The sequence below is a fragment of the Arvicanthis niloticus genome, chromosome 14 (genome assembly GCF_011762505.2).
Source record: "Arvicanthis niloticus isolate mArvNil1 chromosome 14, mArvNil1.pat.X, whole genome shotgun sequence".
Taxonomy (NCBI): Eukaryota; Metazoa; Chordata; class Mammalia; order Rodentia; family Muridae; genus Arvicanthis; species Arvicanthis niloticus.
In genome coordinates, this window is record NC_047671.1 from 13457117 (window position 1) to 13485000 (window position 27884).

General features: G+C 48.8%; 1 protein-coding gene across 5 annotated transcripts in view; it reads right to left on the minus strand.

Annotated features, from left to right (window-relative positions):
- Zbtb7c (zinc finger and BTB domain containing 7C) overlaps nucleotides 1–27884 on the minus strand; it is a 321321-nt gene that overhangs the window by 34454 nt on the left and 258983 nt on the right. The window contains exon 4 of one of the 5 annotated variants that reach the window (XM_076912445.1): nucleotides 3765–3858. The exons of 3 other annotated variants lie outside the window; for them this stretch is intronic. The gene's annotated coding sequence lies outside the window, so the exon portion shown is untranslated. Of the gene's footprint in view, nucleotides 1–1022; nucleotides 1174–3764; nucleotides 3859–27884 lie in introns of those variants that run through there. One more of the 5 variants, XM_076912448.1, reaches the window with a different exon arrangement.

Sequence of the window (27884 nt, forward strand, 5' to 3'; positions counted from 1 at the left end):
TCACCTCAGCGCCGGGGCCAGGGGCTGCTGCTGTCCTTGGCTCTGTTCTTTCCTCTACTGGTTCTCATCAGTACAGCAGCAGGATGCCAGCAGCTACCTACAGCGGTGCCCAAGACCCGTCACCTTCCTGCTCTGTCTTCTCCAGACTGAGAACAGCCGTGAGGACTCCCTGCCTGTGGTCAGTGGAAGTACCAGGAAGCCAGTCATTGAATTGTACCATTGACTGTTGCGGACCAGGTTCGGTGCCACACACACATCATTTTGAACTATACTTCTACCACAGTGCAAGGTGCAAGACTCCCATTGCAGGGAGAGTGGGGTCCAGGGCAAAGCTGCCCTTGACATGAGTAGGATGTAGGGGTACCACTGCTCCAGGGGCACAAGTCAGATGGAGGGCTCTGCTACACAGCAGGACTGGAGTTAACAGTGCTATTCTGTGTTCGTCAAAACAGCTAGAAGAGATGGTTTCCAGTGTTTCCCCATAAAAATGATAAATGTTGAAGATGGACATTCTAAATATCTGATATGATCATTCCCTAGGGAGTGCATGACACCATATCCCATAAATATGTACAATCATATGTGGAAATAAAAATGAAATAAAACTTCAAACGGGGGGAGGGGGGAGACCCTGCCTCTCTCCCTCCCAGCTACAAGTTCATCCCAAGTTTGCAACGAGAATTTAAATTTAACGTTTTGTATGAAATTATATAGAGCCAACAAATGTCCCTGCTCTTTCATAGCTTTATTACAGGCTTGTTAATATGTTTGAATAAACCCTTTCTCTTGAAACAATGACAACAACAACGACAACAACAACAACAAAAAGGCCTATATCTGACTGGCTAGAAATGACCTAGAGAAACATTTTTAGCATCTGCAACAGGAATGCAGGGCAGAGATATCCCAGGCACTCACTGGCCCTCTGCGCATGGGCATTAGGCAAAGCCTAAAGAGTCCTGGAATCGTGAGGCTGATCCATAGGCAAAACAACAGAGGCTCATGAAGCAGATGCAACTCACCCAAGCTGTCAGTGCTTCTGTGTAGTGGAGAGAGGACCCCAGGTAACCTCAAGGGACATCAAAGTCATATCACAGAGGCAGAAAGGGACACACCTTTCCAGTCACTCAGCATATGCCCCGTGTGCCAGGCATTGCCAGGCTTGCAGCGGTAAGCAATCCAAGCCACAGTGAATATACAGTGCAGCTAGTCGGGGTGGGTGGGGTCAGGTTGCTGGTCCAGGATCAGAGGCAGCAAAGGGAAGAGGAGGAGGAAGCCTGCCCCATCCTTGTGGGTCTGAGCCAAGGGCACAGCTGGGAAGAGCTGAGCCCATCAGTGTGGGGGCCTGGGACAGGAAAACAAGACCGAAGAGGGGTAGAGAGAATTTATTCTCTGTGGGGAGTGTGTGGTAGAGGTATTTTTAGGATGGGCTGTTCTTCCCATTACCCTAAAACCCCTCCTTGTGGGGAAGAGAGAGGAGGTACTAGATGCTTGGGGGGGGGGGTCAGCTGGCACACTTTGCAGAGAAGGAAGTGGCTCTGGGCACTGTCCTTGGACAAGGGCCCTGGGTATTTGACCCAGGCCAGGCTCCTGCCAGCCGCTTCCCTCTTGGGACTGAAGCCTACTGCCACCCCCCTACCCACTGCCACATCCCCACTCTCCCTTCAGAATGACCTGAAAGGAAGGTTTATAGAGGAAAAGGAATGAAAACGATCCTATTTAACAGCACACACTGGGCGGAGGAACTTCCTGACAGGAACCGGTGTGGAAACCAGGCCCAGCTTGGCCATGGAAAACTGGTTTGGCTCAGGACTGGCCAGAGTGGACAGGGGACCTCGGGCAGCTGTACATCGCAATTAAACTGGCCTCATCCAAGTCCACTTTCCTTCTCGCACCCCCGAAGCAGGCAGACACTATAATAATCCGTATACCACAGGGCAAGAAAGGTACCATTTCTTTTAAATCCAGGGAAGGGGAAATCACCCTCATTGAGGTCACAGAGACATGGACAACAAATCGAGAGCAGATGCAGGCAGTTGAGCAGGCCAGAGAGCAGAGCGGCTGCCACCAGGCGCCCAGCCTGAGTCACCCGGGTGGGGAGGGCAGGCGGTGGTGGGCAGGGCTGGCTATCTTTATTCTCCTGCTTGGGTGTGGGTTACATGAAACAATGCAAACAGAAGAGTCCTCGGGGCTGGGACAGGCACAGGGTTGGGACTGGCACGGGGCTGGGCAGGTACTGACAGGATCTTGGCAGTCTGTTCTTAAGACCGAAGAATTAGAACAGGCCCCGAATCCAAACGGGAGAAGGTCTTTTCCTCCCCTGCCCTGCTTTCCCGCACCCACCCTGGTTAGATTGTCCAGTGCTAAGCCTGGCTGCAGCCGGCTGTCCTGGGTTCCAGGCCTGTTCTCCACCACCTTTCTCTAAAAGCCAGGCTGGCCAGTGGTTGGCAGAGAAGGTCTGTTGTGGGCCGTCCAGTCCCTGCTCAGCTCCACCGGGCTTCCAGGCCACATTGTGGTAATGCCTCATCCTTTCTCCTCAGTTCTCCATGCCTCTCTGCTTGTCTCCTGCAGTCTCCAACAGAAACACTGGCTCCCTAGGGCCTAGACTCCGTGCGGTCCTGCCAGGCTGCAGTACATTCTCAAGCTTTATTCAGCTCAGCCTTTTCCAAAGTCCTCCTCCACCTGTAATCTCCCAAGAGCCACTTCTTCATCTGTGTGACACTGTCCCTTGGAACATGAGCTTTCAGGAGCAAGAGTCCCCTCTGTGTCAGTGGCCCTCCTGTCCTTCAGCGGAGAACTGTTGGGCATAGCAGATGCTTATCACGTAACAGAGGGGGACCAATGGGCACTGGGGTGGCCCATGATTTACAGTACTCTGAAACCACCCGCCCAACGAATCCGGGCTGCCTCAGGAACATCCCTGTGTCGGGAGGAGGGCTGACAGGATGGTTTGTGATGAGTGATCTTATTTTTTTAGCACCGGGACCCTCCAGAGGTGGAGGGGAGAGGTGAGTGATGGTGTTCCCTCAAGGCCTTCCCCACAGCAAACAAGGAACTCTTTACCCTGAAGACAGACAGAGGCAGGAACAAGGACACTCGACCTCAGAGGACGCCAAGCCCAGGCCTCCTGCTGGTCCAGTGACACTTTTCTGATGGGTCACATAGTAACAGACACACCATTCTCTTTTCATTAGTCTCAAATTTCCCTTGACCCTTGGATTCCTCTTATTAATTAAACTCAGATCAAAATGGTTCTCCATTAAAGTGGTTAAAGGGGAGGAAGGCAGCACAGGTATGGGGAGAGGAAAGGAATCTGTGTCATCTCCGGCCTCAGTCATCTCTACCCTGGCCCCTACAACTCTGTAGTGTTGTGGGCGTGGTCAAGAAGAAGCACACATGTATAGTGCACACTTGTGCACGTGTGCTCCCACAGGCTTTGTCTTCCTCCCTCAACATCTCTCCCTTCCAAGTTCCATCTCCTTCCATGGGAGCCAAATCGGAAGCCCCAGAGGCCCCAGTGTCAGAGGCAGCCCTGTTGCCTTTCTGTCCATGGAGGCTGGCAGTGTGGCCAAAGGCTTCTAGTCCTACACCCAACATGAAGCAAATTGCAAGCGGCAGCAGCTAGTCTAAAGAGAAAGAACATTCTAGAACCTCCTCAAGATCTCTGATGCTTGGACATCCAGAGAACCCCAAAGAGGCCCTTTTACCCCACTGTGGGCTTCCCTGAACCAAGGCTGAGAAGCTGCAGCTCTGGGTTGGTTTACCTGATGGCTCATGCAGGGGGACTGAGACCCTCAGGTTTGCCTCATGCAGGTGGCTGGCTCCCTTCTGCCTTTTCAAGCCTTAGTTTTGTCCTTTCTGCATGAGAGAATGGCAGAGTTAAACAGAGGGCCTTTAGGGGCCCACCTGCCCTGTGGCTAATCCCTCAGCACCTGCAGAAATCAGAAGCATGGCTGGCGACGCCCATCCTCCCCAATGCCTGCTCCCTGGAGCCCCAGCTCTCCTTCTAGAGTGAACACATAATCCATCTCCCAGTTCTAAGAGGGGCCCGGCATGCAGGCCTAGAAATACCCTCTCTCCCTTCCCCCTTCTTGCACCTGCTAGGCAAACTCAACAAACGCTTGTTGGATAGCTGGTGAAACCAGAAGCCAGCACCCAGAGGCTCACTGTGCTTCTACCTCAGGTAAATCACGACTCAGCATCCTTGTGATGGTTCTGTAATGGCCAGGACACAGTAAGCACCAAATGTTTGTAGAGTGAATGAAAGAAAGCAAACATTTACACCCTGCTTTGTTTTGTATTATCTATTCTGAAAAGGGAGTTGCCGGTTATTCCAGCTCAGAGCTTTAAGGCACCGGGCAGACCAAAGGGTGAGGGTGAGTGGGCTCTGGGGAAATGGGATGTAGGGCCTGGGTGCTTGCCACCCTACTCCCTACCTGTCCCTCCCTCATCTAAACAAAGGGTGAAATTTGTTAGCTCTGGGGAGTTCCGGTGACCCAGAAGAGGGCAGCCTGGCTCACCCTAGGCCCATACTATAGCAAATGTGGGAGGAAGTATGGACTTAAGACCCACTTGGTGGGACATCCAAATCTCTGGACTCCAGTCCAGGCTCTTCTACTTCATGGGACACTATGGGAGTCCCTGGACCTCATGCCTATAGCCTCTAGGGAATCGAGGAAAAGGCTATATTCCCTCTTCAAGAGAGTTAGGTACTGGTACCTCCTACACCTCTTTGCAATGTAACAGCAAGTCCAGCCAGGTGGTATGACTGTCACTCAGGCACAGAACAGAGCTGCCAAGCTTGTGTGTGTTTCAATGTCTTTACAGCAGCCCTAATGGGAGAACACAGACCCATTTGATAGATGAGTACACTGAGTCTTGGGGGTTGAGTGATTTATGCAGTGCCCAGAGCAGATGATAGCTTTGGCTCTGGAGCCCCATATCTACCACACCTCTCTCCACCCCCACCCCGAAAGGCAAAGGCAGCTGAAGGAATCAGGTCTGGCCTAGAAAGCAGGCCCTGGTCCCAGACCTGAATTTCACAAGTCGGGTAACCGTGCCTCACTGAATCTCAGAGTTCCTAAAATCAAAACAGAGGTGATTGTGGCAAGAAATTCCCAGAGCTGGGCCAACCCAAACACAGTAGAACATTTTTCTTCATGACTGGTATAGGGACTTCCACATATGGAAAATTGAAAGGACCTTCCCCCTCTATTTACATGTATGTGTGTGTGATGCATGTTCATGTGATTATGTACATATATGCATTGGGTGTGCACTTGTGTGTGTGTATGCACGTGTTTATGTGTGTGTGATACATGTTCATGTGATTATGTACATATATGCATTGGGTGTGCACTTGTGTGTGTGTGTGTGCCAGAAGTCAATGGTTGAATGTGTTTTCCAAGCATCTCTTGCTTTTGAGCCTGGGTCTCTCACTAAACTTTGAGCTTGCTGATGGCTGGCCTGTCTGAGTTCACAGGCCTAACAAACTCTAGGGATCTGCTCTCTATGGCTCCAGCACTGGAGTTAGATGACTGTCACCATGCATGGCTTTTAGGTAGGCACTGGGGATTCGAACCCAGGTTCTTGTGCTTGTGCGGCAAGCACTTTACCACTGAGCCATTTCCCCGGCCAGTGAGCCAGGTTTCATTGATCATCTTTCACTTGGCGATAAGGCACGCTGATATTTTCTATCCTATTCTGAGTTTCTTTCTTTCCTTATCGAAGCTGGAGGCCGTTACCAGCTGGATCAATCAGACGGTCTGTAAGAGCATAACACGTGCAGCTGAAGAACACTATCTTACAGTACAGGCTTTGTGTGGCTCTCCAGTGCTAACCTGAGGGGCTGGTACTCTGAAGCACCAAGCCTCCACCCTATTTTCCTGCCTGCTCAGCATCCATTCATCCTCTCTTTAGCCCCTGTTCCTGAGCCTCCCTCACCACCTGCATCTATACACACACACACACACACACACACACACACACACACACACACACATCTCTCCATGGAAGGTCACTTTGGAGCTGGAGGGGAGGGGGCACGAGGAGAGAATGCAGGTCAGAGTTTGCCTCTGACACCCTTTAATAGAGCCTACTCCATAGGCTGGCTGCTGACATGGAAATCTCTCTATTAGAACTGAACACTTCTCGGTAATAGAATTTGTCCTAACAGGGCTTTACTACCCAATCTAGTAGTGAAAACATTTCAGAGCTCTGAAAAAATGAAATAAAGAAGTCCCTCTGGCTATGAATGCTCCGGCAGAAGGGCACTAACTCTATTGTCCTTTCTGATGAAATTAGAAAGAGCCTAATTCTACCTTATTTTCTCCTCATATACTGTCCTAAAGAAAGGAAGTGTTCTGAAGCTGATGGCAGGGAACCTGAATCTCACACAGCATGCTGAGGTGAGGTGGTCAAATTTCTTCAGGGTCACTTCAGGGACAGCCTCATATCTCTTTTCCCACTAAGTGTCTGCACAAGGGACTTTCTGGTGTCTTAGTTAGGGTTTTACTGCTGTGAACAGACACCATGACCAAGGCAACTCTTATAAGGACAACATTTAATTGGGGCTGGCTTACAGGTTCAGAGGTTCAGTCCATTATCATCAAGGCAGGAACATGGCAGCGTCCAGGCAGGCGTGGTGCAGAAGGAGCTGAGAGTTCTACATCTTCATCTGAAGGATGCTAGCAGAATACTGACTTCCAGGCAGCTAGGATGAGGGTCTTAAAGTCCACACCCACAGTGACCCACCTACTTCAACAAGGCCACACCTACTCCAACAAGGCCACACCTCCTAATAGTGCCACTCTCTGGGTCAAATAAATACAACCATCACAAGGAACTTTCTGGAATCTTCTATGGGATGGGGCCTCCTCTGTAACCAGCTTCTGTTGTCTACACCCCTGGGTTGCTGTACCAGTGGGCTGAAGTCTGGCAGTGCAGACATGTGCAGGAAGCATGCTCCCTCAGTTAGAGCAGACAGAAAAGAAAGTGAGCCATCTTGGGACCCTTGATCTTGGGCAGAAGAAAGAGAGGTCAGGACCGGCCATCGAGGAATGAGGTCATGTCAGCGATGGGTTGTCCTCTCCCAATGTATGAGTTTCAAGGTCTCTCTACCTGTTACCTGGGTGGACCCAACAGCTTCCTATACCATTTTATATCACTTGTCCTATTATGAATCATAATATAAATATCTGATATACAGATTGTTTGATATGTGACTCCTGTGAAAGGGTTGTTTGACCTCCCCCCCAAGGGTCTTGACCCACAGGTTAAGAACCACTGCTCTATTCTCTTCCTACTGATCCTCAAACCTTGCCAAGTGGTTGAGGCCCACAATTCCACAGCTCAGCCTTCTTCCCTCTGGGCTAAGGCAAACCTGTAGTCTAGCCTCCTTGAGAATGCCGGCCTCTGGGAGTGGTGTCATGAAGCCTTATCAGTCAAGAGCATCTGAGGACAGAGAGGTTCATTCTAATCAGCCCAGCTGAGCTCAAGGGCCTCCCTGCCAAGCCATCCTGTGCTGGGACTTTTGGGGCTGTTAGACAGTGTCCATCCCTGTTCCAAGGATGCTTTCTCACTAACCCTCACAATGACTTCACAGAGCAGCTATCATGAGACACAGCTTGATTAAGAAATAGACTAAGGGAGCTGGAGAGATGGCTCAGTGGTTAAGAGCACTGACTGCTCTTCCAGAGGACCTGAGTTCAATTCCCAGCAACCATATGGTAGCTCACAACTATCTGTAATGGGATATAATGCCCTATTCTGGTGTGTTTGAAGACAGCTGCAATGTACTCAATAAATGAAATAAATAAATAAATAAATCAAGAGAGAGAGAGAGACAGACAGACAGACAGATAGACTAAGGGTGGGCTGGAGAGATGGCTCAGCAATGAAGAGTATTTTCTGCTCTTGTTGATCACATGGGCTCCCAGCACACACACAATTGCTAACAACTGTTTGCAAGTCCAGTTCCAGAGGATCCAACATTGTCTTCTTGCCTCTGTAGGCAGTTCATGCACTTGGTGCATAGACATACATGCAGCCAAAACACTTGGACACATAAAATTAGTTTTAAAGTGTGTGTGTGTGTGTGTGTGTGTGTGTGTGTGTAAAGAACTCAAGATCATACAGTAAGATGGAGCTGGAACTGAACTCTAGAAGCTAGGTTCGATGACTTTTCCTCTACTATTCCAGAATCCCATGACACATGAGACCAATGTAACAGGTTTTAAACTTTGAAAACACATATTTCTCATCTTGTTTAACACTCACAACTGTGTTGGAGTGTGTGTTGTTATCCCCATTTTTTCAAATAATAATGTAACAATCATCTCCTCCATTTGTTAAGTGCCGACTCCATGGGAGGCATAGTACTAAAGTGTTAACATGTGTTTTCTCAAGAACTCTTCCTAACTATTCTGAAAAACAAAAACAAAAACAAAAACAAAAACAAAAACAAAAAACAACCTCAACTATCCCCCCTTTCCAGATAAGAATAAGGAGAGGGTTAGGAATATTAAGGAACCAAACCAAGACTATCAAATAACTTGTGGGAGAAGTTAGGGCCAACCTGAGGTCTTCTGGTGCTGCCCCCCTCAGCCTAGATTTAGTTATAAGGGGCCCACTATGCTCCCAGGTCTGGAACCCAAAGACAGTGAGCATACTTTAATTCTATAAATCAAAGCAAGAAGGTTGAGAATGTTCCTGTGTGTTCAAGCGACCAGGTAGACACTGGCTTCTCTATGTGATGGTCACTCCAAAGGAAAGAGTGGACCTTGTGCTTCCTTGCTGCCCCTGGACCAAGGCTGCAGATCGTTCACCCCCACAGTGGCCTGTGTTTTTAACCTACCACTCTGCCCTTTCTTGGATTTTACTCACAGTGGCTGGAGCTATGGAACTGCCTGGCGCTTGGTGACCTGGGACCCTGGTTCAGTGACTGATGAGTCCCCGTATGCTTTCCCGGGTTTTCCTTGATTCTTCCAAAACAGCTTTAAATCTCCCCATATTACTTTATTCTTTCCCTTCTGTGTTTTAAGCTGGTACTTTTTGAAGAGACCTAAACCATAGATTTACATGAATCAGAAAATATATCCATCTGTGTGACGGTTGCCATAGGCATCTCCATCAAGGCTTTCCTCTGAAATCCACCTTCAGTCAGGGACTGATGGAAATGAGCTGAGCAAAGGCTGCAGGGCTGAATCTTAGAAAGTGAGGTGGTTTGGATAAGAATGGCCTCCACAGGCTCCTATGTTTGAGTGTTCCGTCACCAGGGGTGAAGCTCTTTGAAAGGATTAGAAGGATTGTCTCTGTCTCTCTCTCTGTCTCTCTCTGTCTCTCTCTGTCTCTCTCTGTCTCTCTGTCTCTCTCTCTCTCTCTCTCTCTCTCTCTCTCTCTCTCTCTCTCTCTCTCTCTCTCTCTCCCTGTCTGCCTGCAGATCAGAATATAAAGCTCTTAGCTCCAGGACCACGCCTGTCTGCATGCTGCCATGCTCCCCACGATGATGATAATGGACTGACCTCTGAAACAGTAGGCATGTCCCCAATTAAATGTTTTTTCTTGTAAGAATTGCCTTGGTCATAGTGTCTCTTCACAGCGATAGAACAGGAACTAAGGCAGGAAGAGAGAAATGGTCACAGGAAAGACACAAAGTTGTGACCTGTGACTTCTTATGGCCTCGCTCCATGTCCAGGAAAAGACACCAGGCTCTGCACAGTGTATGCTCCCATATGCTGCCCCATAGGCCCACACCCTACCCTGTGATTTACAAGCCTCATCCTTTCCAGCTGCTTGATTCCTCCAAGTGAGTGATACAGTCCTAAACTGGTCCTTCATGAACTTGAAGTAGGCGCACATTGTTCTGACTTTGAGCTGCCAGGAAAAAAGTGGCCTTGAAAGATAAAACACTTAGGGACAGACAAACTTTCAGGCATCGAAGGGCCTGGCTAACTAGGTGTATTGATTTATGTCCTTAATCCTAGCATTTGAGCGGCTGAGGCAGGAGGACTACTGGAGTTTCCAGGGTTGCCTAGGCAACATAGTGAATTTCAGAGCTACAGAATGTGACCCTGTCTCTAAGAAGAAAAAGGAGGAGGAGGAAGAGGAGATGATGATGAAGAAGGAAGAGGAAGAAGAAGGAGCAGAAGGAGGTAGAGGAGGAGGAAGAGGAAGAGGAGGAAGAGGAGGAAGAGGAGGAGGAAGAGGAGGAAGAGAGGAAAAGGAAGAGGAAGCAGCAGCAGCAGCAGCATCAATGCCAGGCCAAGGGATATGACTTGACCTTGGCTGGCAGAGTGACCTCAGCAGGAAACATTTGGATGCAAGAGCAACAGACTGAAAACAGAGTTCACCTCATGGTGAACCCATCCTCCACTGAGCCCTATTTGCCAATCACAGAGTGAAAAAACAGGCTTAAAAACCATTATTCCAATTCCTTAGAATCATCTGGATGCATATTCAGCAAGGATCCCTTCCCCTACCCAGACTTAAGAGCCAAGCTCAGAGAGCTCTCAGATCTGAACACTCTGAGAGCTCTGAGATTTGAACACTCTGGCTCCCTGGTGACTCTGACTCATGCCGGGAAGACTGCACATCTGTCCCTGACAACCTCGCTGCTACTCGCACTTTGGGTAATGGAGTGGGGCTTCAGGTTTCTGTCAGCTCAGGTCAGGCAGATACTGTCCCTTTAAGGGTCACATTGGGGGTACGAAGGTGATAAGGTCTTGTCCTAACTGCTGCTTCTTCACGACAGAAAAATAAAAGCAATCAAACTGAAACCTGCCTAATGTGTTTAAAGAGACACATCAACCTGCCTGATGAATCAGACTCTTTTGAGATAAGGTCTAGAGGCTGAGGCATGGCTTTAAAAGGCTAGTCCTCTGATCCTCTAGGACTGGGAGTCACAATCCCAGAGCTCTGCAAGGTAAGTGGTCCCCTCTTCACAAGACACTCAAGAATGGTCCCATGATTCAGCACTGAGCCCAAGTGTGGGCAGGGACAGCATATTGAGTGGTTAGGTGAGCATCCACTAGCCTGGGGTAGTCTGCATAGGTCTAAAGAGATAACCAAATTAAACCATGTTTGAAGGCTGACAGTTACAGAGCTGTCTTACAGCATGAGACCATGTGATCATTCAAGCAAGCAGTAAAGAAACCAGATCCCCCTGGGACCAACAGGGCCATCTAGACAACTGTTAACTGTCCCTTGCTTCATTATAATGGCATCTCCATGTCATTTATAAGATTGCCTGCTGCCATCAGGAATCTGATGTCATGTCATACCCAAAAGCCCTATATAAGGGCAGAAAAGGGGATAAATGATTCTAGGGAAATCTTGATTCACTCTCGGAATTCCCCTCGTTTTCCCTGTCTCCATCCATGAGTAATCCCCTCCGCTCAGGTCACCCATAAAATGAGCTATCCAGATTCCCAGTGACACACTCATTCTAGAGACCCACACTCAAATCTTGAGTGCACAGTTGTGCTTTGAAATAAACCTCTAATTCTTTACTCATCTCATTCCGTGACAAAAACCTGGAACTGCTGCATAGAGTCCGGTTCCCACACTCCCGGTTCTACTTCAGAGATCTTCACAGGCTTTACTGCTGCCCCTTTGACCTTGACCAACAGCTGGTGCCCCAGAGGGTGCTGGGAACACCACCCTGCTCTGCATCCCCTCCTCCACCCCTCCCAGACAAAATGTAAGAGGAAGGGCATGTCTCTGAGTTTTCTCAGGTCCTAAAAGCTGAAGGCAAGATGGCGACAGCATGCTCGAAGCCAGTCCCATGGCTGGCTGGTGCTGCATACTGATGAAGTGTGAGGGCCAAGACAGAGGAAATGGCGTGTGTGCGCAACAGTAGCAATCCACACCCAGCTTTGGTTTTGATGACTCACCCTGAGGAGGCTCGACTGTATCGAAGACTGATCTTTTTAATGGCTCTACAAAGTCCCAAGCATCAGCCTGAACTTTCTTGAATGGTCACGGTCCCCACACATGTGAGTCATGTTGAACTGGCCTCATAGAAAAAGCCCTAGATGGGCAACCTTCTCTTTATAATCAACTAGAATGAGATCCACCCATCTGCCAGTGCTACCACCTCTCCACCCTGTGGGATGGAGCTATGACTTTGTTAGTCCTGGGTGCTTGGCTAGATTTACACTAGCAGACTGATTTTCCTCTTGCTAAGCATGTCTTATGTCCCACTGTAGAGCTGGTGGTTACTAGAAAGGTGTGTGTGCCATTACTACACATTAGCATTATTGTGCCGCGTGTGTCACTGTGGTAGTTCATAGATCCCAGCTGGAGCTTGCATGGTGCCTTCCTTAGGGAGGAGCCATTCAGGTCAGTTCCAGCACAGGATCTGGCTGGCGCAGGCCTAACCTTCCAAATAAGACTGCAGTGATGTTTCCTCTTAGTGTTCTGATTCGATCTGTACAGGTAGACTCAGCTAACACACCCACTGTGGAATTTCAGGAAACCCAAAGAGACCTTCAGAAGCAACTTGGTGACCTCCAGTTGTCCCTCTTTGTATACTCCAGGGATCAGATGTCCACACTAAGCCAGTGCCTGCCTTGGCCTCCACATCTTGCAGGCCTCCGGTCAGAAGGTGGTAAGGTAGCTACAGGAAGAAGGAGCCTTAGCAAAGAGGTAGGTGTGGCTGTCAATCATTTAAGGGTGGCAGGAGGAGTCACTGTGGAATCACTAACACACTGGTGCTACAGTATTGAGATAGCCATGCACCCAATCAGCTCCACACTCAGTTCTCTAAAGGGAGTTCAAGTCACCAGCCAGAGCCCCAGCTGAGTTACAGGAGTCCCACCTGTACAACTGGACTACTGGCACTGGCTAGTTCTGCCCTGTCTTGTGCAAACCCACTGAACACATTCTGGATGCTAGAAGCTCCTGAGTTTGCTTAGGCGCCTGCAGCCATCGGCTGAACTATGTGCCTAGGAAGGAGCGAAGCTGAACCAGACCTGTTCACGTCCACTGTCCCTGTTAGTGCCGATTTAGCATTGTTAAAGGATGAAGCGCTCAGAGGAGGGAAGTTGAAGTTTTCATGCAAACTAAGTAGCCACACTCAAACCTGAGCTACTAACAGACACTGTCGAGGTAATAAAATATTTGACTTATTTATTTATTATTATTTAAATGGATTTAATTTGTTTTAATTTAAATAATATTTAGAATCGTTTAAATATATGAGATAATATTATTTAAATATTTAAGATATATGAGATAATCAAGTGTGGAGACGCAAATCAGAAACCTGGGAGGATTTTTCACTTAAACATGCTTTGTATATACCTTTATGTTCATACATCAGAAACCACTGAAGATTCCTTAACGGAAGTTCATGCAAGAACAACAGTGAAATACCCCAACCCCTACATCTATATACACACGAGAGACCTTGAGTCACCCCAAAAGACCGATGGCAAGAGCTATGCTTACCAGCTCTATGCTAAATAAACTGTGTAAAGTGTTGAGGTAGCTTTGACTTCTGTTTTGTAGTTTTGGAATGGGGTCTCCTTGTGTAGCCCTGGCTGGTCTCAAACTCAATATTTTTCTACTTTTGCTTCATTATAGGCATGCATTTGTATTGTTTTGTTTTGCTTTGTTTTGTTTTGAGACAGCGTCTCACTATGTAACTCTGGCTGGCCTCGAACTCACAGAGATCTATCTGTTTCTGCTTTCCTAGTGCTGGGATTAAGGATGTACACCACTACCCCTGTTAGTTTTGACTTCCGATCCTTGCTTTAAGTGACACTTTGGGATGGGTCACTGTAGATTCTGATCAGGCAGGCAAAGGCTGACTTGGTCAGATCTTTGCAGGGTATTGACAGCTGAGGAAGAGCTTACAGAATACAGCCAGTCTCCACTGAACACTGAGATTGGATGTCTGATGGTGCCTCACTGCTGCTATCCAGTCTCCTCTTTCTCTTGTCCTCCTATTGGACAAACTGAGCTAGAAGCCCGCTGGCAAGGGCTGTACTGCTGGCGGGAAGTTTCCCCAGGCTACAGGGCAGGTAAAAATGTGAGGGTATCCGGGGGCAACCGGCACAGGCCTGTCCCAGATCTTCTGAGATCCAGAAACTCCAAAATGACTCAGAGTGGAATTTAAGACACGGCAGGGAAAGTGAATATTTGAGGCGGGAGCGGGGAGAGGTCTGTGTTCTTGGAGCTCCGTGGCTACAATGTGAATGGTTCTAGAGTTGAGCCTGGAGAATCGGGGAGGAGAAATCGGGCCAGAGACAGACTTGGAGGAGAGTACGGAGCTCAGGAAGGAGGAGGCAGCAAATTTCCCCCAGGAATGTTCCCACCAGGAGGTGATTCCAGATGGCTTCTCAAATTGTAAAAGAAAAACTTAAGGTCAATAGGCTGCTCATTTATGATAATCCATGTCCAAAGAGTCCTGGCTGGTCCACTTAGCCTGTTCCTGTTTCTGTTTTTTGAGACTCAGCCTTACAATGTAGATGAGACTGGCCTTGAACTCACAATAACTATATTGCCTTCAATGCTGGGGCTACCAGCATACACCACATAACTGGCAAATGTGGCTAATTAAGACTTATTTATTTTATGTGTGTAAGTGCTCTGCCTGTGTGCATGTCTGTACACAGGTGTGTGTCTGGTGCCTGTGGAGATCAAAAGAGGCTCGTGGATCCTCTGGAACTGGAGTCACAGACAATTGTGAGCTGCCATGTGGGTGTTGGGAATCAAACTTGGGTCTTCTGCAAGAGCAACAGGTTGTTTCTGCTAACCCATCTCTCCAGCTCTGAGTGTAGCTGATTTGAATGACATTGCACTCGGTTTGAGCTCCTGTCCAGGGTAGCAGTGTGTTCACATTTATGCGGGCAAAACACACTTACATATTAAATAAATAAATCTGACTAGCGCACTCACCAGGTCTGGTCATTTATGCCAGTACTGGCAGCACTCAAAGGCTGTACAAGCTCTCCCACACTGAGGCAGCCAAGTGTGGGGGTGGCTGCACGCAGCAGCTGTAGCATTCAGCTAGCCTGGCTTCCTACAGGCTTTGCAGCCTGCGGCCACAGCTGTGTCTTTGAGCAACTGTCTGCACCTCTTGGAGGCTCAGGGATCTCTTCTGTGACATGAGGGAACTGAACTGACACCATGTACCAGGCTGTCACTCTCCATCCGGCACCCTGTCCAGTGTCGAGGAAGAGAGAGAGAGGGACAGACGAGATGATGGGTTAGGGCCAGGCAGGCTTCAGAAATAGTTTTTAAAAACCTAAGATGAACTGGCCTTACTGCTGAGGGGCCTCTGATCAGAGCTAACTAGGAAGCTAAGGCAGGAGGATGGCAAGTTTAAAACCTGAGCTACAAAGTTCAAGGCCAGCCTGGACAACTTAGTGAGGCCCTGTTTTCAAATTTAAAGCTACATTTCGCACTGGCAACATCATGTGTGTTTTTTATTTTCTTTGTCCTTATATATATAACATTAAGCTTTCCTTGTTCTGTTGGAGCCTCCAAAGCAAGCCTTTTTTTTTTTTTTTTTTTTTTTTTTCAAGGGAACACACACAGTCAGTTCAGAGGAGTCAGCTGGGGTGGGGTCTAGTTGTAGCTGATGGCACCCACATGTCATATGCTCCAGTGCCCTCTGCATAGCCACAGTCACACAGCTGCCTAAGCTAAACACCATCTGGGTTCATTGTTCTCTTCTCTGCTCGTTCTGCCCAACTACAAACCGAAAGTTGTAGTGGGCAAGCTGGCCCTGGAGAGTCCCAAGTCAGCATCTGGGCTGCAGACCAGCCCTGCAGCCCATAGGCTCTGCCACACCTGCTTTATTCTTTCTGCTCTGTGCTCCAGGGATGTCCATGACCCGGAATGGGGAGGCCCGCAATTGGGAGTGCTGCTGGAGAGTAAATGCATATTTTAAAGGGGCTGGGTGGGGATCTAGCTTGGTCATAGAGCACTTACTTGTCTATGGTATAAGGTCCTGGGTTCGAGAGTTCTGTGTACTGGGGATTCTGGGGAAAAAAAACAAAAACAAAAACAAAAACAAAACAAAAACCCTGAGAGGGGTTACACCTTTCCTTATCATTCATATGCCCACTCCCCAAAAAGCAGAATTCTAAGAACTAAATCACAGGTCTGGTTACTTGGGGGGTACTTAATCAAGATTTTACTGCGTTTCCCGTTATAGAGGCTTATGCAGTGGTTTGCATATGCAGTTACTTTGTAAGTGGCTTCTGTTCCCTGACCTCATATGTGTTTCATTAAAATTGAACACCCTGAAATGAGGCAAGGAGCCTGGTGCGGAATGCCTCCACCTGGATACGGCTCTAGGGAACCGGCAGTCAAGGTGATTAAAGGCTAAGCCAGCAGCGTCAGCTGCCCTGCTCGGGAGGCAGTGAGTGTATTTTCCACCACACTTCATAGATTTCAGCCTGTGAGGCACTCCTGGATGAGCTTGCTTTCTCTGGGGCCGGTGAGTGTGGTGGAAAAATCTCTCTCTCTCTCTCCCTCACACACACACACACACACACACACACACACACACACACACACACACACACACACACACACAGAGTTCCCTCCTTGTAGTGACCAGATATTAACTTTGGTTGGCTATGCAATGTAAGAGATGTCCCAAGAAGCTGTGCCTCGAGCCTCAGGTACACACTGAAGTCTGGAAGAGAACAGCAGTCCTTGAATGATCATGGCTATTGGAGGTACTTCCCCGGCAAGCACAAGATGTGGCCATCTTACTGAGGCCTGTGGATGTAAAGCCATACATGTATAGACCTGCATCCTCATCCCGACAGAGGTCTAGTGGCAGAAGCTGATGGAGGCAGGATGCTCAGACTAGCCTGGCAGGGCAGCCCTGGAGCAGGGATCAAAACAACGATCATCTGGTGAAGGAATGGATGGACAGATGACTGCACTACATCAAGATGTCCTACAGTCCACAGCTGCAGGGCTGATGGCTGGCTCCCTCTCTTGCTTCCTAGTGAGGAGCAGATGGGGGAATCCCACGGCTTCCAGCATATAAGTGGCTATGGAAGCTCTTTCCCTGGACAGGCTCTGTGTCATTAAGATAGCTCCAGGAAGTACCCACCCTCACTTCGAGAATAGAAACATCCACCGAGGTCCTTCAGCACTGGGAGCTCTGCCTTGACCAGGGCTCATGCTCCTGGTCCCCTGAGTATCCTCCATCCTTTTTATAGATGTCTCCTTCAGTTCGGGAAGGTACAAATGGTCACCTTCTTTTATCAGGAAAATAAAAGAAGAAAGGGCCAGTTGCAAACCTCTGGGGGAAAAGCTGGAGAGCTAGAGAGTAGACAGTTTTTCATCCTATGAGCAAGTGTGAAAAAAAGAGAAGTAAAGGGAACTGATTTCCCCTGAATAGGGAGGGTCAATTGAGGTGAGTTTTGTTTTTCTGCTTCTGAGGCAGGGTCTCTCTGTGGAGCCAAGGCTGATTTCAGACACTAGATCCACGATCCCCTCACCTGAGGCTCCCAAATGTTGGCGTTACAGATGTGTGTGCCATTGCACCTGTCTTTGGAAGATGTGTGTGTGTGTGTGTGTGTGTGTGTGTGTGTGTGTGTGTGTGTGTGCAAGTCTGCATGCATGTGTGTGTAGGCCTGAAGTTGGTTTGCGTGTCTTCTTCTATGGCCCTCCACCGTTATTTACTGAGACACGGTCTGGTCTCTCTCTAAAGCTAGAGCTCTCCAGTTCCAGGTACCCAGTTTGCCCCTGGAATCTGCTGTCTCTTGAGTGCCGGATTGCAGGCCGCTCCTATGACTGCTCAACTTTAACCTGGGCTTTGAACTCTAATCCTCACACTTGCAATAGCAAGTGATTTATCCACAAAGCCATCTCCCTATTCCCCCCTGAGGTGACTCTGAATGAAAGAAAGCTTTCTGAATTGTTGCTCGGGGACCCAAGTCCCAGATGGCAAATATGCTGGTGGTGGTGGGGGGGACCCTTAGGAAATGAGGTGGGCACGCGGCCACTGGCGGCTTTCCACATCGAAGCACAGCCTCGCACTCACTTTCTCTTTCTTTCCATATAATGATCAGGATGGGATAGTGTTGGACGGTGGACCATGCCAGGAAACTTGGTCCCTGGAAACTCTGAGACCCTGGAAACTCGGATACACACCTGCCCTGCTCCCTGCCAGATTCCTGGCCTGGAACACACGCTGTACTCCCCATGTTGGTCTTGTAGCCTGGAACAGAGTTCTCCATGCTAATGAGGTACCTAGAGGTCCTGAGGGTTTAGCCAATAAGCTTCCTTTCCTGGGCATTCTTCCCTGCAAAAGGTATTTGATCTTTGGTCCACCCTGAGAAGTTTAGAACCAAGGACTTTCTCTTTCATGAAGAACCACCATGGGGAGCATGGAGAAGGCCTACAGAGCTGCAGCCTAAATCTCCCGTGGAAGGCCTCTTTGCACCTCCAGCCAACCACTGCCAAGTTAATGACAATCTCTGATGAGCTAAGCTAGAGCTCCCCGCCCCCCCACAGCCCCAGGCTAGACTCCATCTTCAGCCCACAGGCCCCAGACTCTGCTCCCAACCCTTCAAGACCCAGTGATGCGTGGATGTCCAGGAGTTCAAGAACCCCTAGTCCCAGCCTCCTTGCGTCCTGTGGATACTTGGCACGTCATTCCTGACTTCTCTGTATATTACTCCAGCGGTGACTGGCTGTCAGGGCGTCAGGGAACCCCAACTTTGATTTCCTACTCTTTCGACTGCATTCTGCCACCCCCTGAGTGGTGTCTCAGAGCTTTCCTAAAGCCCAGCACCTAACAATACAGGGAGACAAAGTCAAGGACACCCCACATTTTGCGTCCCCAATGGTCATTTCTGGCATCCCAGTGGCAGGGTGAAACACAGACCCACAGGATAGTGTTTGACAGGAGATGGCAGAGTGGACTGGGGCCAGCTGATGCCACTTAGGTGCTATACTCCAAGCTGCTGCTTATGGGACACACTATACTGCTGCACTGGCTGTTGAAGGGCGGGGAAGTGACTAATGACGTTACATGTCCACTGTGGTCAAAGGTCATGCCTGTGAAGTTTGTGAGTGAATATTGCCGGAGAGGAATGGGGGGAAGGGGGGTGGAGAACAGGAAAGATGATTAGGTCAACTTGGTGAGCCCCCATGCCCGCTCTAGCAATTTCTTAGCAGTTATCAAGCTGCATGTTGGGTTTGAGCCACTTTCCTCTACTAGACTCTAAGTCCTTCTTAGGACCTGAGTTGTTTTTATTTTGGTGTGTGCCCTGATACCATCATCACCATCATCACAACAACCCTTTCCACCATGCTACTACCAAGGAACAGTCAGCAAATACACAGACTCTGCACAAAGGAGTCTCCTGTCGGAACATTCACTCCCTGCTGGCTCTTGTGGTTTGTATGAGAAATGTCCCACCTAGGCTCACGTATTTGAACACCTGGTCCCTAAGTGAGTGATGATATTTGGAGAAGTTATGGGATCTCTGGGAGGTACAGCCTTGCTGGAGGAAGTACATCACTGGGGGCAGGATTTGAGAATCTATAGCCACCTCCTGTTCTCACAGTCTGCCTCCTGTGCCTAACTGAGATGTGATCTTTCTGCTTCCCGGCCCTGCCACCTACATCTATACCTCACAGGCCGCTACGGACTCTCCCCCTGAAACCACAGGCCAAAATAAACTTGCTCTTCTGTATGTTGTCCTTAGTGGTGTGTTTTACCACAGCAATAGGAGAATACAGCTCTCTTTTACAGTTCCCTCTCTCCTGGTAGTGTTCACTCCTTATCAATCAGCCCTATTTGATACCCGGGTTAATTGCTCAGAGGTGGATAAGGTCAGTTAAGACTTCTACACATGCTTTGCTCTGGTTGCCAATCCTGTACTTTCTCTCTGTGCAAGGAAAAACAAGAGAGCATCATCTATAGAGAGGAAAGGGTGAAGAAACCAGGAGCATAAGGCCCTGATCATGATGAGGAAATAATTGGTCACCAGGCTTTCCTGGTCTCTTGAGAGCCCCCCCCCCCACTTCGGTGAATTTCCTGCTTTTAAGACCCATAACAAACCTCTGTGTCCGAATAATAAATGGCATTTTCAGCTTAAGCTGGTTTGAGTCCGGTGCTCTATACTCACAGAGAAAAGCTTCTTAAAGAATACAATACATGTGTCATCACCCTGGCTCTCAGCAGGCATCACTAATCAATCACAGCAGTTGTCCTGCTAAGCCTCAGAATCCTTCATCTGGCAGTCACTACCAATTGAGTTAAGTTAGCAGGCAAGTTTTAAAAAATCTACTTGCAAAACCAAACAAAAACCTCCATAAAGTACTGAGTCTTCAGTGGCTGAGAGGACAGAAGAGGACACCAGAAGCACATGGGAGGGACAGATTCACTCTGATGGGTCCTACCATGTGTGGACTTCTGTGATGGACAGGGTGCAGTTCAGGGCAGAGGAAGATACCAGCAGCCAGTATGGGTCACTGCACTGTTTGGGAATAAGTCCAGTACTCATCTCAATGACTCTTAACCACATTTTAACAAGCCGACTCCAGATCTTGGAATATTTTCTTAGTATTGTTTGGGATCTAGATTCTAGAATGATCTGTTTAGAAAAGGGACTCTAAACAAATGCTGGGGTTGACTCGGCCAGGGATTCATTGCTGATTCTTTCTCTGCTTCCCAGTTTCTGTGGGGCTTGGGGAGGAGCCAAACCATTCCTACAGTCTCGGGTTTCCAGGCTTGGCTCTGGAAGGAGTGCTCCTTCTCTAGAGGGGGCTGCGTTTTGACTACCCAGAATCCATTGCGCTTCTTTATTCTTAGCTCCTGATTTTGTTTTGAGAAACTATAGGGCGAGAAGGATTCCTTACCTGGGTCTAGGCTGAGACGTGTGACTGGGTTTAGAGACAGACATGTGACCTACAATAGCCAATCAGGATCGACCACAGCTAACCCTATGGGTTGGCTTTAAACAACAAATGTTTTGTTTTGTTTTCCCCTGCTGGACTTGAATAGGGGAGGCTGGGAGGTTGACTCTGATGCTATCATTTATCTTCTTTGTAGAACACAATGTGAAACTGACCCATCCACGTGTAAAGCAGAGCTGGGAGGCAGACACATCAGAATCCTGAGCCTACTGTCCTAGCAGCTGAGTCTGGCCTTGATGGATTGATTGGATTGTTGCTTTCCATAGCCGTTAGCATTCTGTTTTGCCCAAGCCCCTTCGATGAGGTGTTATTTTCCCTTGCCACCAACCCCCAAACACCCAGTTACACTCTGCCTCAGCTGCCTGGTCAGTAAAATGGCATTTGTAACAATTTCCTTTGCATAAGACTGTTGCCAAGAGTAACTGGGTACCTACGATTGCACTCCAGTAGACGTTTTTTTAGGACGAGGTATCCGTGTTCTCCAAAGAACAGTAAATCTGAGATTTGTTGTCTCACGTTTCACATAATTTCTCCTAGTGCCTGCCACTTAGGAGGTGCTTATTAAGTAAATACTATGGGTGCAATGAGAGGTGTTAAAGTAACACCTCTCCAGTGGTCTACCTTCTCTGTAGGCTCTCCCTAGCAATTCATACCTAGAGCTAGCCCAAAGGAGCCTATCTCGTATACAGCATTTAAGTGAGCCTCCAACTTGGCCTCATATGTGGCCAACTCTCAGTATCACTTCCCCTCAACACCTTTGAGACACCCCACGCCTGCCTGCCCAACTGCCCCAGCTCAGAAGAGGTTTCAAGCGACAAATTCAGTGAGAGACGAGTCATGGTTGATAACTTTACTGTGCTTCCTAACATTAAACCCATAGGGCATTATTCCCACCTGCGTGCTTCTGCAGGCTAGGGTAGGGAGAGAGGTCAGGTGTTACTGGCCGGTTCCTCTGAACTGGCTGCGGTGAGAAGCAAGCTGTCTGCCACCCTGTTCATCCACGTGCATCCAGTAGTGTTCCCCCACCAACCAGGACAGGTACCAGGGTTCCGTTCTCCCAGTCATACAAATATCATTCATTCATCACCCAAGGGTAACATAATAAAAGGCCATTAGTGTCCCTCAACAGCTACTTCTGAACACATTTCACCTAAAGTTATCCAGTCTCCTTTAACATGCTAGCTGTAGATTTGACAAACGTCTTTCAAAAGGTTGATCCTAGTATCATCCTAGGAAAAGGACCCCGCATACACGCATGCATGTGTACATACATACATGCTATCACAGTCACACACACACAACACAGACATGCGCGCATGCACACACACACACACACACACACACACACACACACACACACACATTTGGCAGGACAATTCCCTTGCGCCTTCCCACACTCTTTCCATCAGCACACTCCCCCAGGAATACCGGTTTGGGGGAGTCGGATGCTATCTCCCAGGTTTTTCTCATCAAGTTCTCCCTTTCCCACTGTTCCGCCAGCGTCAGCAGATTAGTGTTGGAAATCATTTATGTGGAAGAAGGTGCTTCTATAGTTCAGCCCGCGTGCTTGACAATTAGCTAAATAAACTGCTCAGGGTCACTTGGAGTAACAATTCACAGACTTTCCTGTGACAGGCAAAAGTTAAACCCCCTCAGTGAGAGGGACCTCCCCGTGGGTTGAGGAGGAGGCTGCTTTTGCTGGAAGAGAATTCTAGGCATCTTATTATTCACTCGCTCCCTTCCAGTTCTGACCTTAAGAGTACTCTTAACCTTCCTCCTCCAGCTTGCTAATGGGGAAATAAATCTTGGGAGAGTATCTTAAATTCTTCTTTATCACAGACTGTATCACCGAGATAATAAGACCAGCCTTCAGAGTAACCATTAAGCCACAAAAGGTGTGGTCATCATTTATGATTTTTTAGCCTTAATTGCTAGACAGACACTTTAAGTGGGAAGTCTGTCTAATGAGCCCAGTCATTAAAACATCAAAAACTGTTATCTGGGGTTTCTATTTTAGTTAGACATTACATTATTTTAATAAGGGGGCTGCATTTCTTGTCACAAGCTTTGGTAATGGAGGCAGAAGCAACCCTGTGGGGAGGGAGGGGGAGGGGAACCGGCTTGCCTTTGGAAAACAAGGTCGCAAATCAAGCTGGAGCCTTGGGCGAGGAGGCTGAGGGAGAAGGAGGCTGAGGGAGAAGGGCCTGCTGAGAGGGGTGGAGGACTGGAAGCCCCACCCAAGTTCCTGCTGGGGACTAGGGAAGGCCAGTGGTCCTGGGCGTCCCAGCTTTCTCGTCCACCATGGCCGGGCATTATGATCTGTCCCCTAACCTTTGCGTACAGTGTCCTTGTCCCTACATGCTCGTTTTTTGCTGTCTTGGATGGATCCAGTCCAAGATGCCCTGTAAGTCCCAGCCTCTCTGAGCCCTCCCCTTAACATCTGAATGAACTCAACCTTCCGCCCCACCACCTTTCTCAGACCCTCATGGCCGCCATCTTCCAGCCCACCTGCTCGGCTCCGGATTCTGTTCTTAGCCTTATCTGGCGGAGCATCCAAGATTTTGGTGATCTTTGTTCACTCCTCTTAAACGACCTGGACCAGTGTTGTTCACGAGAAAGAATGAGAGCCCAGATATGCTAGTAGTCACATTAAAGAAGTAAGAATAATTTAATTAAATCTAACAGATAAATTTAATGTTGACTTCTTTTACTTAAACTGATATGACCAAAATAGTATTTCAATATATAATCGATAGTTTAAAATGGTTTATAAGGTAACTTATTTTCTTATTCCTTCACGATAAGTCTCATACTTACAACTTTCCTCACGTTGGAAAGGACACATCCTCCATCAAACCAGGGTAGCTGGTTCTCTCCCTCCATGTGACATCCTGGGTCACAAGGTCCTAAAAAGCCCACCTTCCTGTGTAGGTGAGCCCTGGCTTTCAGACAGGCATGGGCCTTCTAGCAGAGGATCTCCCACTCACCCACTGTTTCAGGCTGAGTCTGACCTGGGCTAAGCACACTCTCTTTTAGACTTCTCACACAGGACTGCACCTGCATATCAGCTGAGGCCGCGCCTGCACAGGTCCATCTGCACCAAGGCTGGGCTCTATTGGACTCTGCAGAGACAGTGTAGCCCACCCCTTTCTTTCTGTCCTTTCCTCAAAAGATGGCCCCTCCTCTTCGTCCCCAGACCTGCTGCTGAGGAATCTGTTACTTACTTCTCCCATTGCTGTGACTAAATGCCTGACAGAAACAACTTAAGGATTTCTTTCAGCTTGGAGTTTGAAGGGAGTGGGGGCAGCTACAGCTGTGGCAGGGGAGAGAGACAGGCAGGGCAGGCACAGCTAGGAAGCAGGGAGAGAGGAAGGCTGTGTTTACCTCACTCTGTTTTATTCAGTCTGGGAGTTCCACCACCACTACCACATACGTGCAGGGCACACATGCCAATACTCACTCATGATGCACACACATGCATGCACCAGACCATGGGATAACACTGCTCACATTCAGCATGGGTCTTCCTTCCTCAGCTAAACCTCTTAGAAACACCCTCACCAGCATGCCCCAAGTATGTCTCCTGCGTGATTCCAAACAAAGTCAGGATGAAGGTGACTAGTGCAAGAGTAGGGAATGGGATTCAGGCTAGGGGTGACCTTGGTTCATCAAAAAGCAAAGTGGTATCAGGTCCCTGGGAAGGCAGAGCCCTATGTCATTTATATTTGTCATCGCCATATAGTGTCTTATATATTCTGAATTGATTCAGATCTCTGACCTCGAAGCCTGGCTGAGACGCTCAATGCTACTCACACAGGTACAGTTACATCTAGGGCCTTATCATTGGGCCATGTGGGTCCTGGCCCACTTAATGTCAGCAGTGACCCTCAGTGGTGGGACACTGGAAAAACCCCACTTCCACTTTCCAGATGCTCTTGCTGTAGGGAGGGGAATTGCTCCAGAGAGGCCAGTGTGGCACCATACCCCTAAACACCTCAGAGTTTATCTAGCCCTGAACCTGGTGTGCTAGTGAAAGTTAAACCACTAAAATAAAAGGTCCAGGGCCTGGGCCTGGAAAACATGCTCCTGGCCCAGCTGTTTGTAAGCATGACTTTTTGCAACAGCTGGTTCATAGCATTGTAATAACTGGCTGAGCTGGCCAGCCAGTAGAGCCACTGCAGGCCCCACCACCTAGCATCTCCTCTTCATCAAACTATGCTAAGCACTAACGTAAAAGGTAGGCTGAATGAAGACGTCCTTAGAAACACTCTTTCCTGTGGCCTCATATTTTAGAACCAACCAGTACTATTGTGACTAAATATCCTGATAACACACCCTAGGACTGAGCCAGGCTCTGGTCACACAAGAAAGATTTTAGCAACTGGCAAGGCTGTTAATGCCAGTCAGGCAAAGAGCAGGGACCCAGGCCACGGGGAGCTTCCTGCTTCATCCAGTCCACCCTGGAGGTTGGCCTTGATGGCCAGCCTTTGTGACTGCTGTCGCTCTCTGGGAGGGGCTGAAGAAGCAGGCTCAGCACCCCCCATCCAGCGATTCATTACATTGGCTTAGAGCCAGTTATCTGAGCAGAAATCCTCAGCTCCTCTTGGCCTCTGTCTAGCCTGGCCCCTAAAAGTGCCTTATCCAGGGAGCAGGACAGGGGGAGGCACAGAAGGTTCACCTTCTCTAAGAGAGCTTGCATTTTCAAAATTGGCAAAGGAGATGAAGTAGGAGGGGTAGCCCAGGAGTCTCTGTAGATGCCAGGTTGGCAAGCAGCCATGAAAAGCTGGTCCCTCCAAGAGATGGCTGACTGTCATAGAAACAAGAGGCCTGAAGCCTGCTGTGTGGAGGGAGGATTAGAAGGGGTAGGTTGTATCAGCAAGAAAGAGAACTCCAGAGCGATGCCCAGGCAGGGGAGCGGGGTGGAGAGGGCAGGAGGAGGGATGGAAAGAGGCAAGGGAGAGCTTTGCTGGCTTTGCTCACCAGCTGATGGTGGCGATGGTTTCCAAGGAGTCTCCATGAACCAGAGCCTATTAAGCTACACTTTCTGCAGGTTTATTGTGCATCAATTATATCTATAAAGCTGCTAAAAACTGTAGAGATGAGCAGCCGCCAGCTTGGAACAAAGCTGGCCTAGGGGAGGGACAGGGAAGGGGTTTGGGAGCAGTGGGGGATGGGATCTCCTAGGAATGCCACCTCCATACCGCAGGGGCCAGGGGTTGGGAGGTAGGAGACCAGGAATCAGTTATATAGTGCAGCCCTGCGGGAACCAGCAAAAGCCAGCAAGTGTCAGGCTGCTGGAACTATATGGTAGATGAAGGTGATTTAATTGACATCAGAGCTTCGGCTGAACCAGGAAAGGAGTGGGATCTAAGTTTCAGGATGCACAGTTCACCCAAGGGGTAGAGCCAGGAACTGGATGGGGAGAATGTAGGGAGGAACCTTGCACAGAAGAAGGGTGGAGGCCAGGGCAGGAAAGGGAGAGGGAGGAGGTGATGAAGAGGGGTTGGGCAAGATGGAGGAGGGGCAGAAACAACTGGAAGGGATGGAGAAGGGCGGGCTGGAAGAAAGGAGGGGGGTGGAAAGACACTGAGGGGGAGAGGAGGGAGAACTTTGACCCTGCAGAGGCGCTGACACAGGAATCCAGAAGGTTGCCTCTGGACTCCTAGGAAGGATTCCTATAGGTGGCTGACACCTCCCATGTGGCAGAGAAAAGGAGGAGCTCTGAGGAGGTCTTTTCTGGAGATGAGGCTGGCAGGAGCCACTCAGGAGACCTGAGGTGGCACGTCTCGTCTATGTGGGACTCTTGACAGGTCCCTGCCTGACTGAGGGGGTTGTATGTTCATACAAGAACAGTTTGGGGCCATACGTTTGGCCCAGGTACCCAGACAGAGTCTAGCTGCCAGTGGCTAACCTGGATCCAGCAGCCAGTGTGAGAGAAATCTTAGTTTAGTCCCTATCTCCCTTGTTTTCAAAAGACTCCCAGGATTCTCTTCTATGCATAGCCTCACCCCTCAAGTATTTGACAGAGCCTGGGGAATTCCACCAGGATTATTCCTTTGAGTAGAAGCTGAATTTGGGGAGAGCAGTGACTCACTTATGGGCACAAGTGTCTGACTGCAGAACCCTGGTGCAGAGCCTTCTACCCTGTGGGGTATAACTGGGGGCCCTGGAGATGAAAGTTACGCTGTACAGCTGCAGAAAACGGAGAAAGGCCTGGCATTCTCTTCTGCAGGGAAGATGGCGGAGGGAAGGGTGCAGTCTGGAGTTTGCAGTTTGAGGGGTGAGTGGGGATGTCAGTCTCAGCACCCCCCCACCTGCCTCTGGGGTGACCTCACACTCAGCAGAATGAAGAGAAACAAAGAATGCCTCCCATAGCCCATCTGTGGCTGTCCACTATTCAGCCCCTCTAGATACGAGCATCAGATTGCCTCATGCTGTTGTTCACTGTGGCGTGCCAAGTGTTTAGAGGTGGAGAGAAACAAATCTAAGTCTTAAAGTTATCTACACTGACTCTTAAATTTTGGAATCAATTGTTCTTTTCACAAATACATCATGAGTTCATTCTACTCCTTAGGAAAAACTATGTATAATAAACTACTCTCTCTGCACTGTCTCCAGTCAAAACATTCTCTTCTGCATGCATGTGGTAGCATGGTCATTTTTTATGTATGTGGTAGCATGGCCATTTTCTATGTATGTGGTAGCATGGTCATTTTCTATGTATGTGTGACTGTGATTACTTGTTGAATTCAATGTTCCTTTATTCTGACCCAAGTTCGGAAATACTGAAGTGCATTCTGGGGCTGTGGGAGGTGCTGAGGTCACAGGCAGGAAGAATGGGGCACAACCTTGGCCTTGGTGGGAACAGGGTAGCAGGGGTTGGGGGAAGGAGACTATGCTGGATGTTCACAGCTGGAGGCCAGTTTGCCACCCAGACTGTTCAGATGGCCCTGGACATGTCTGTGACTGGTAGAAAGTCCAAA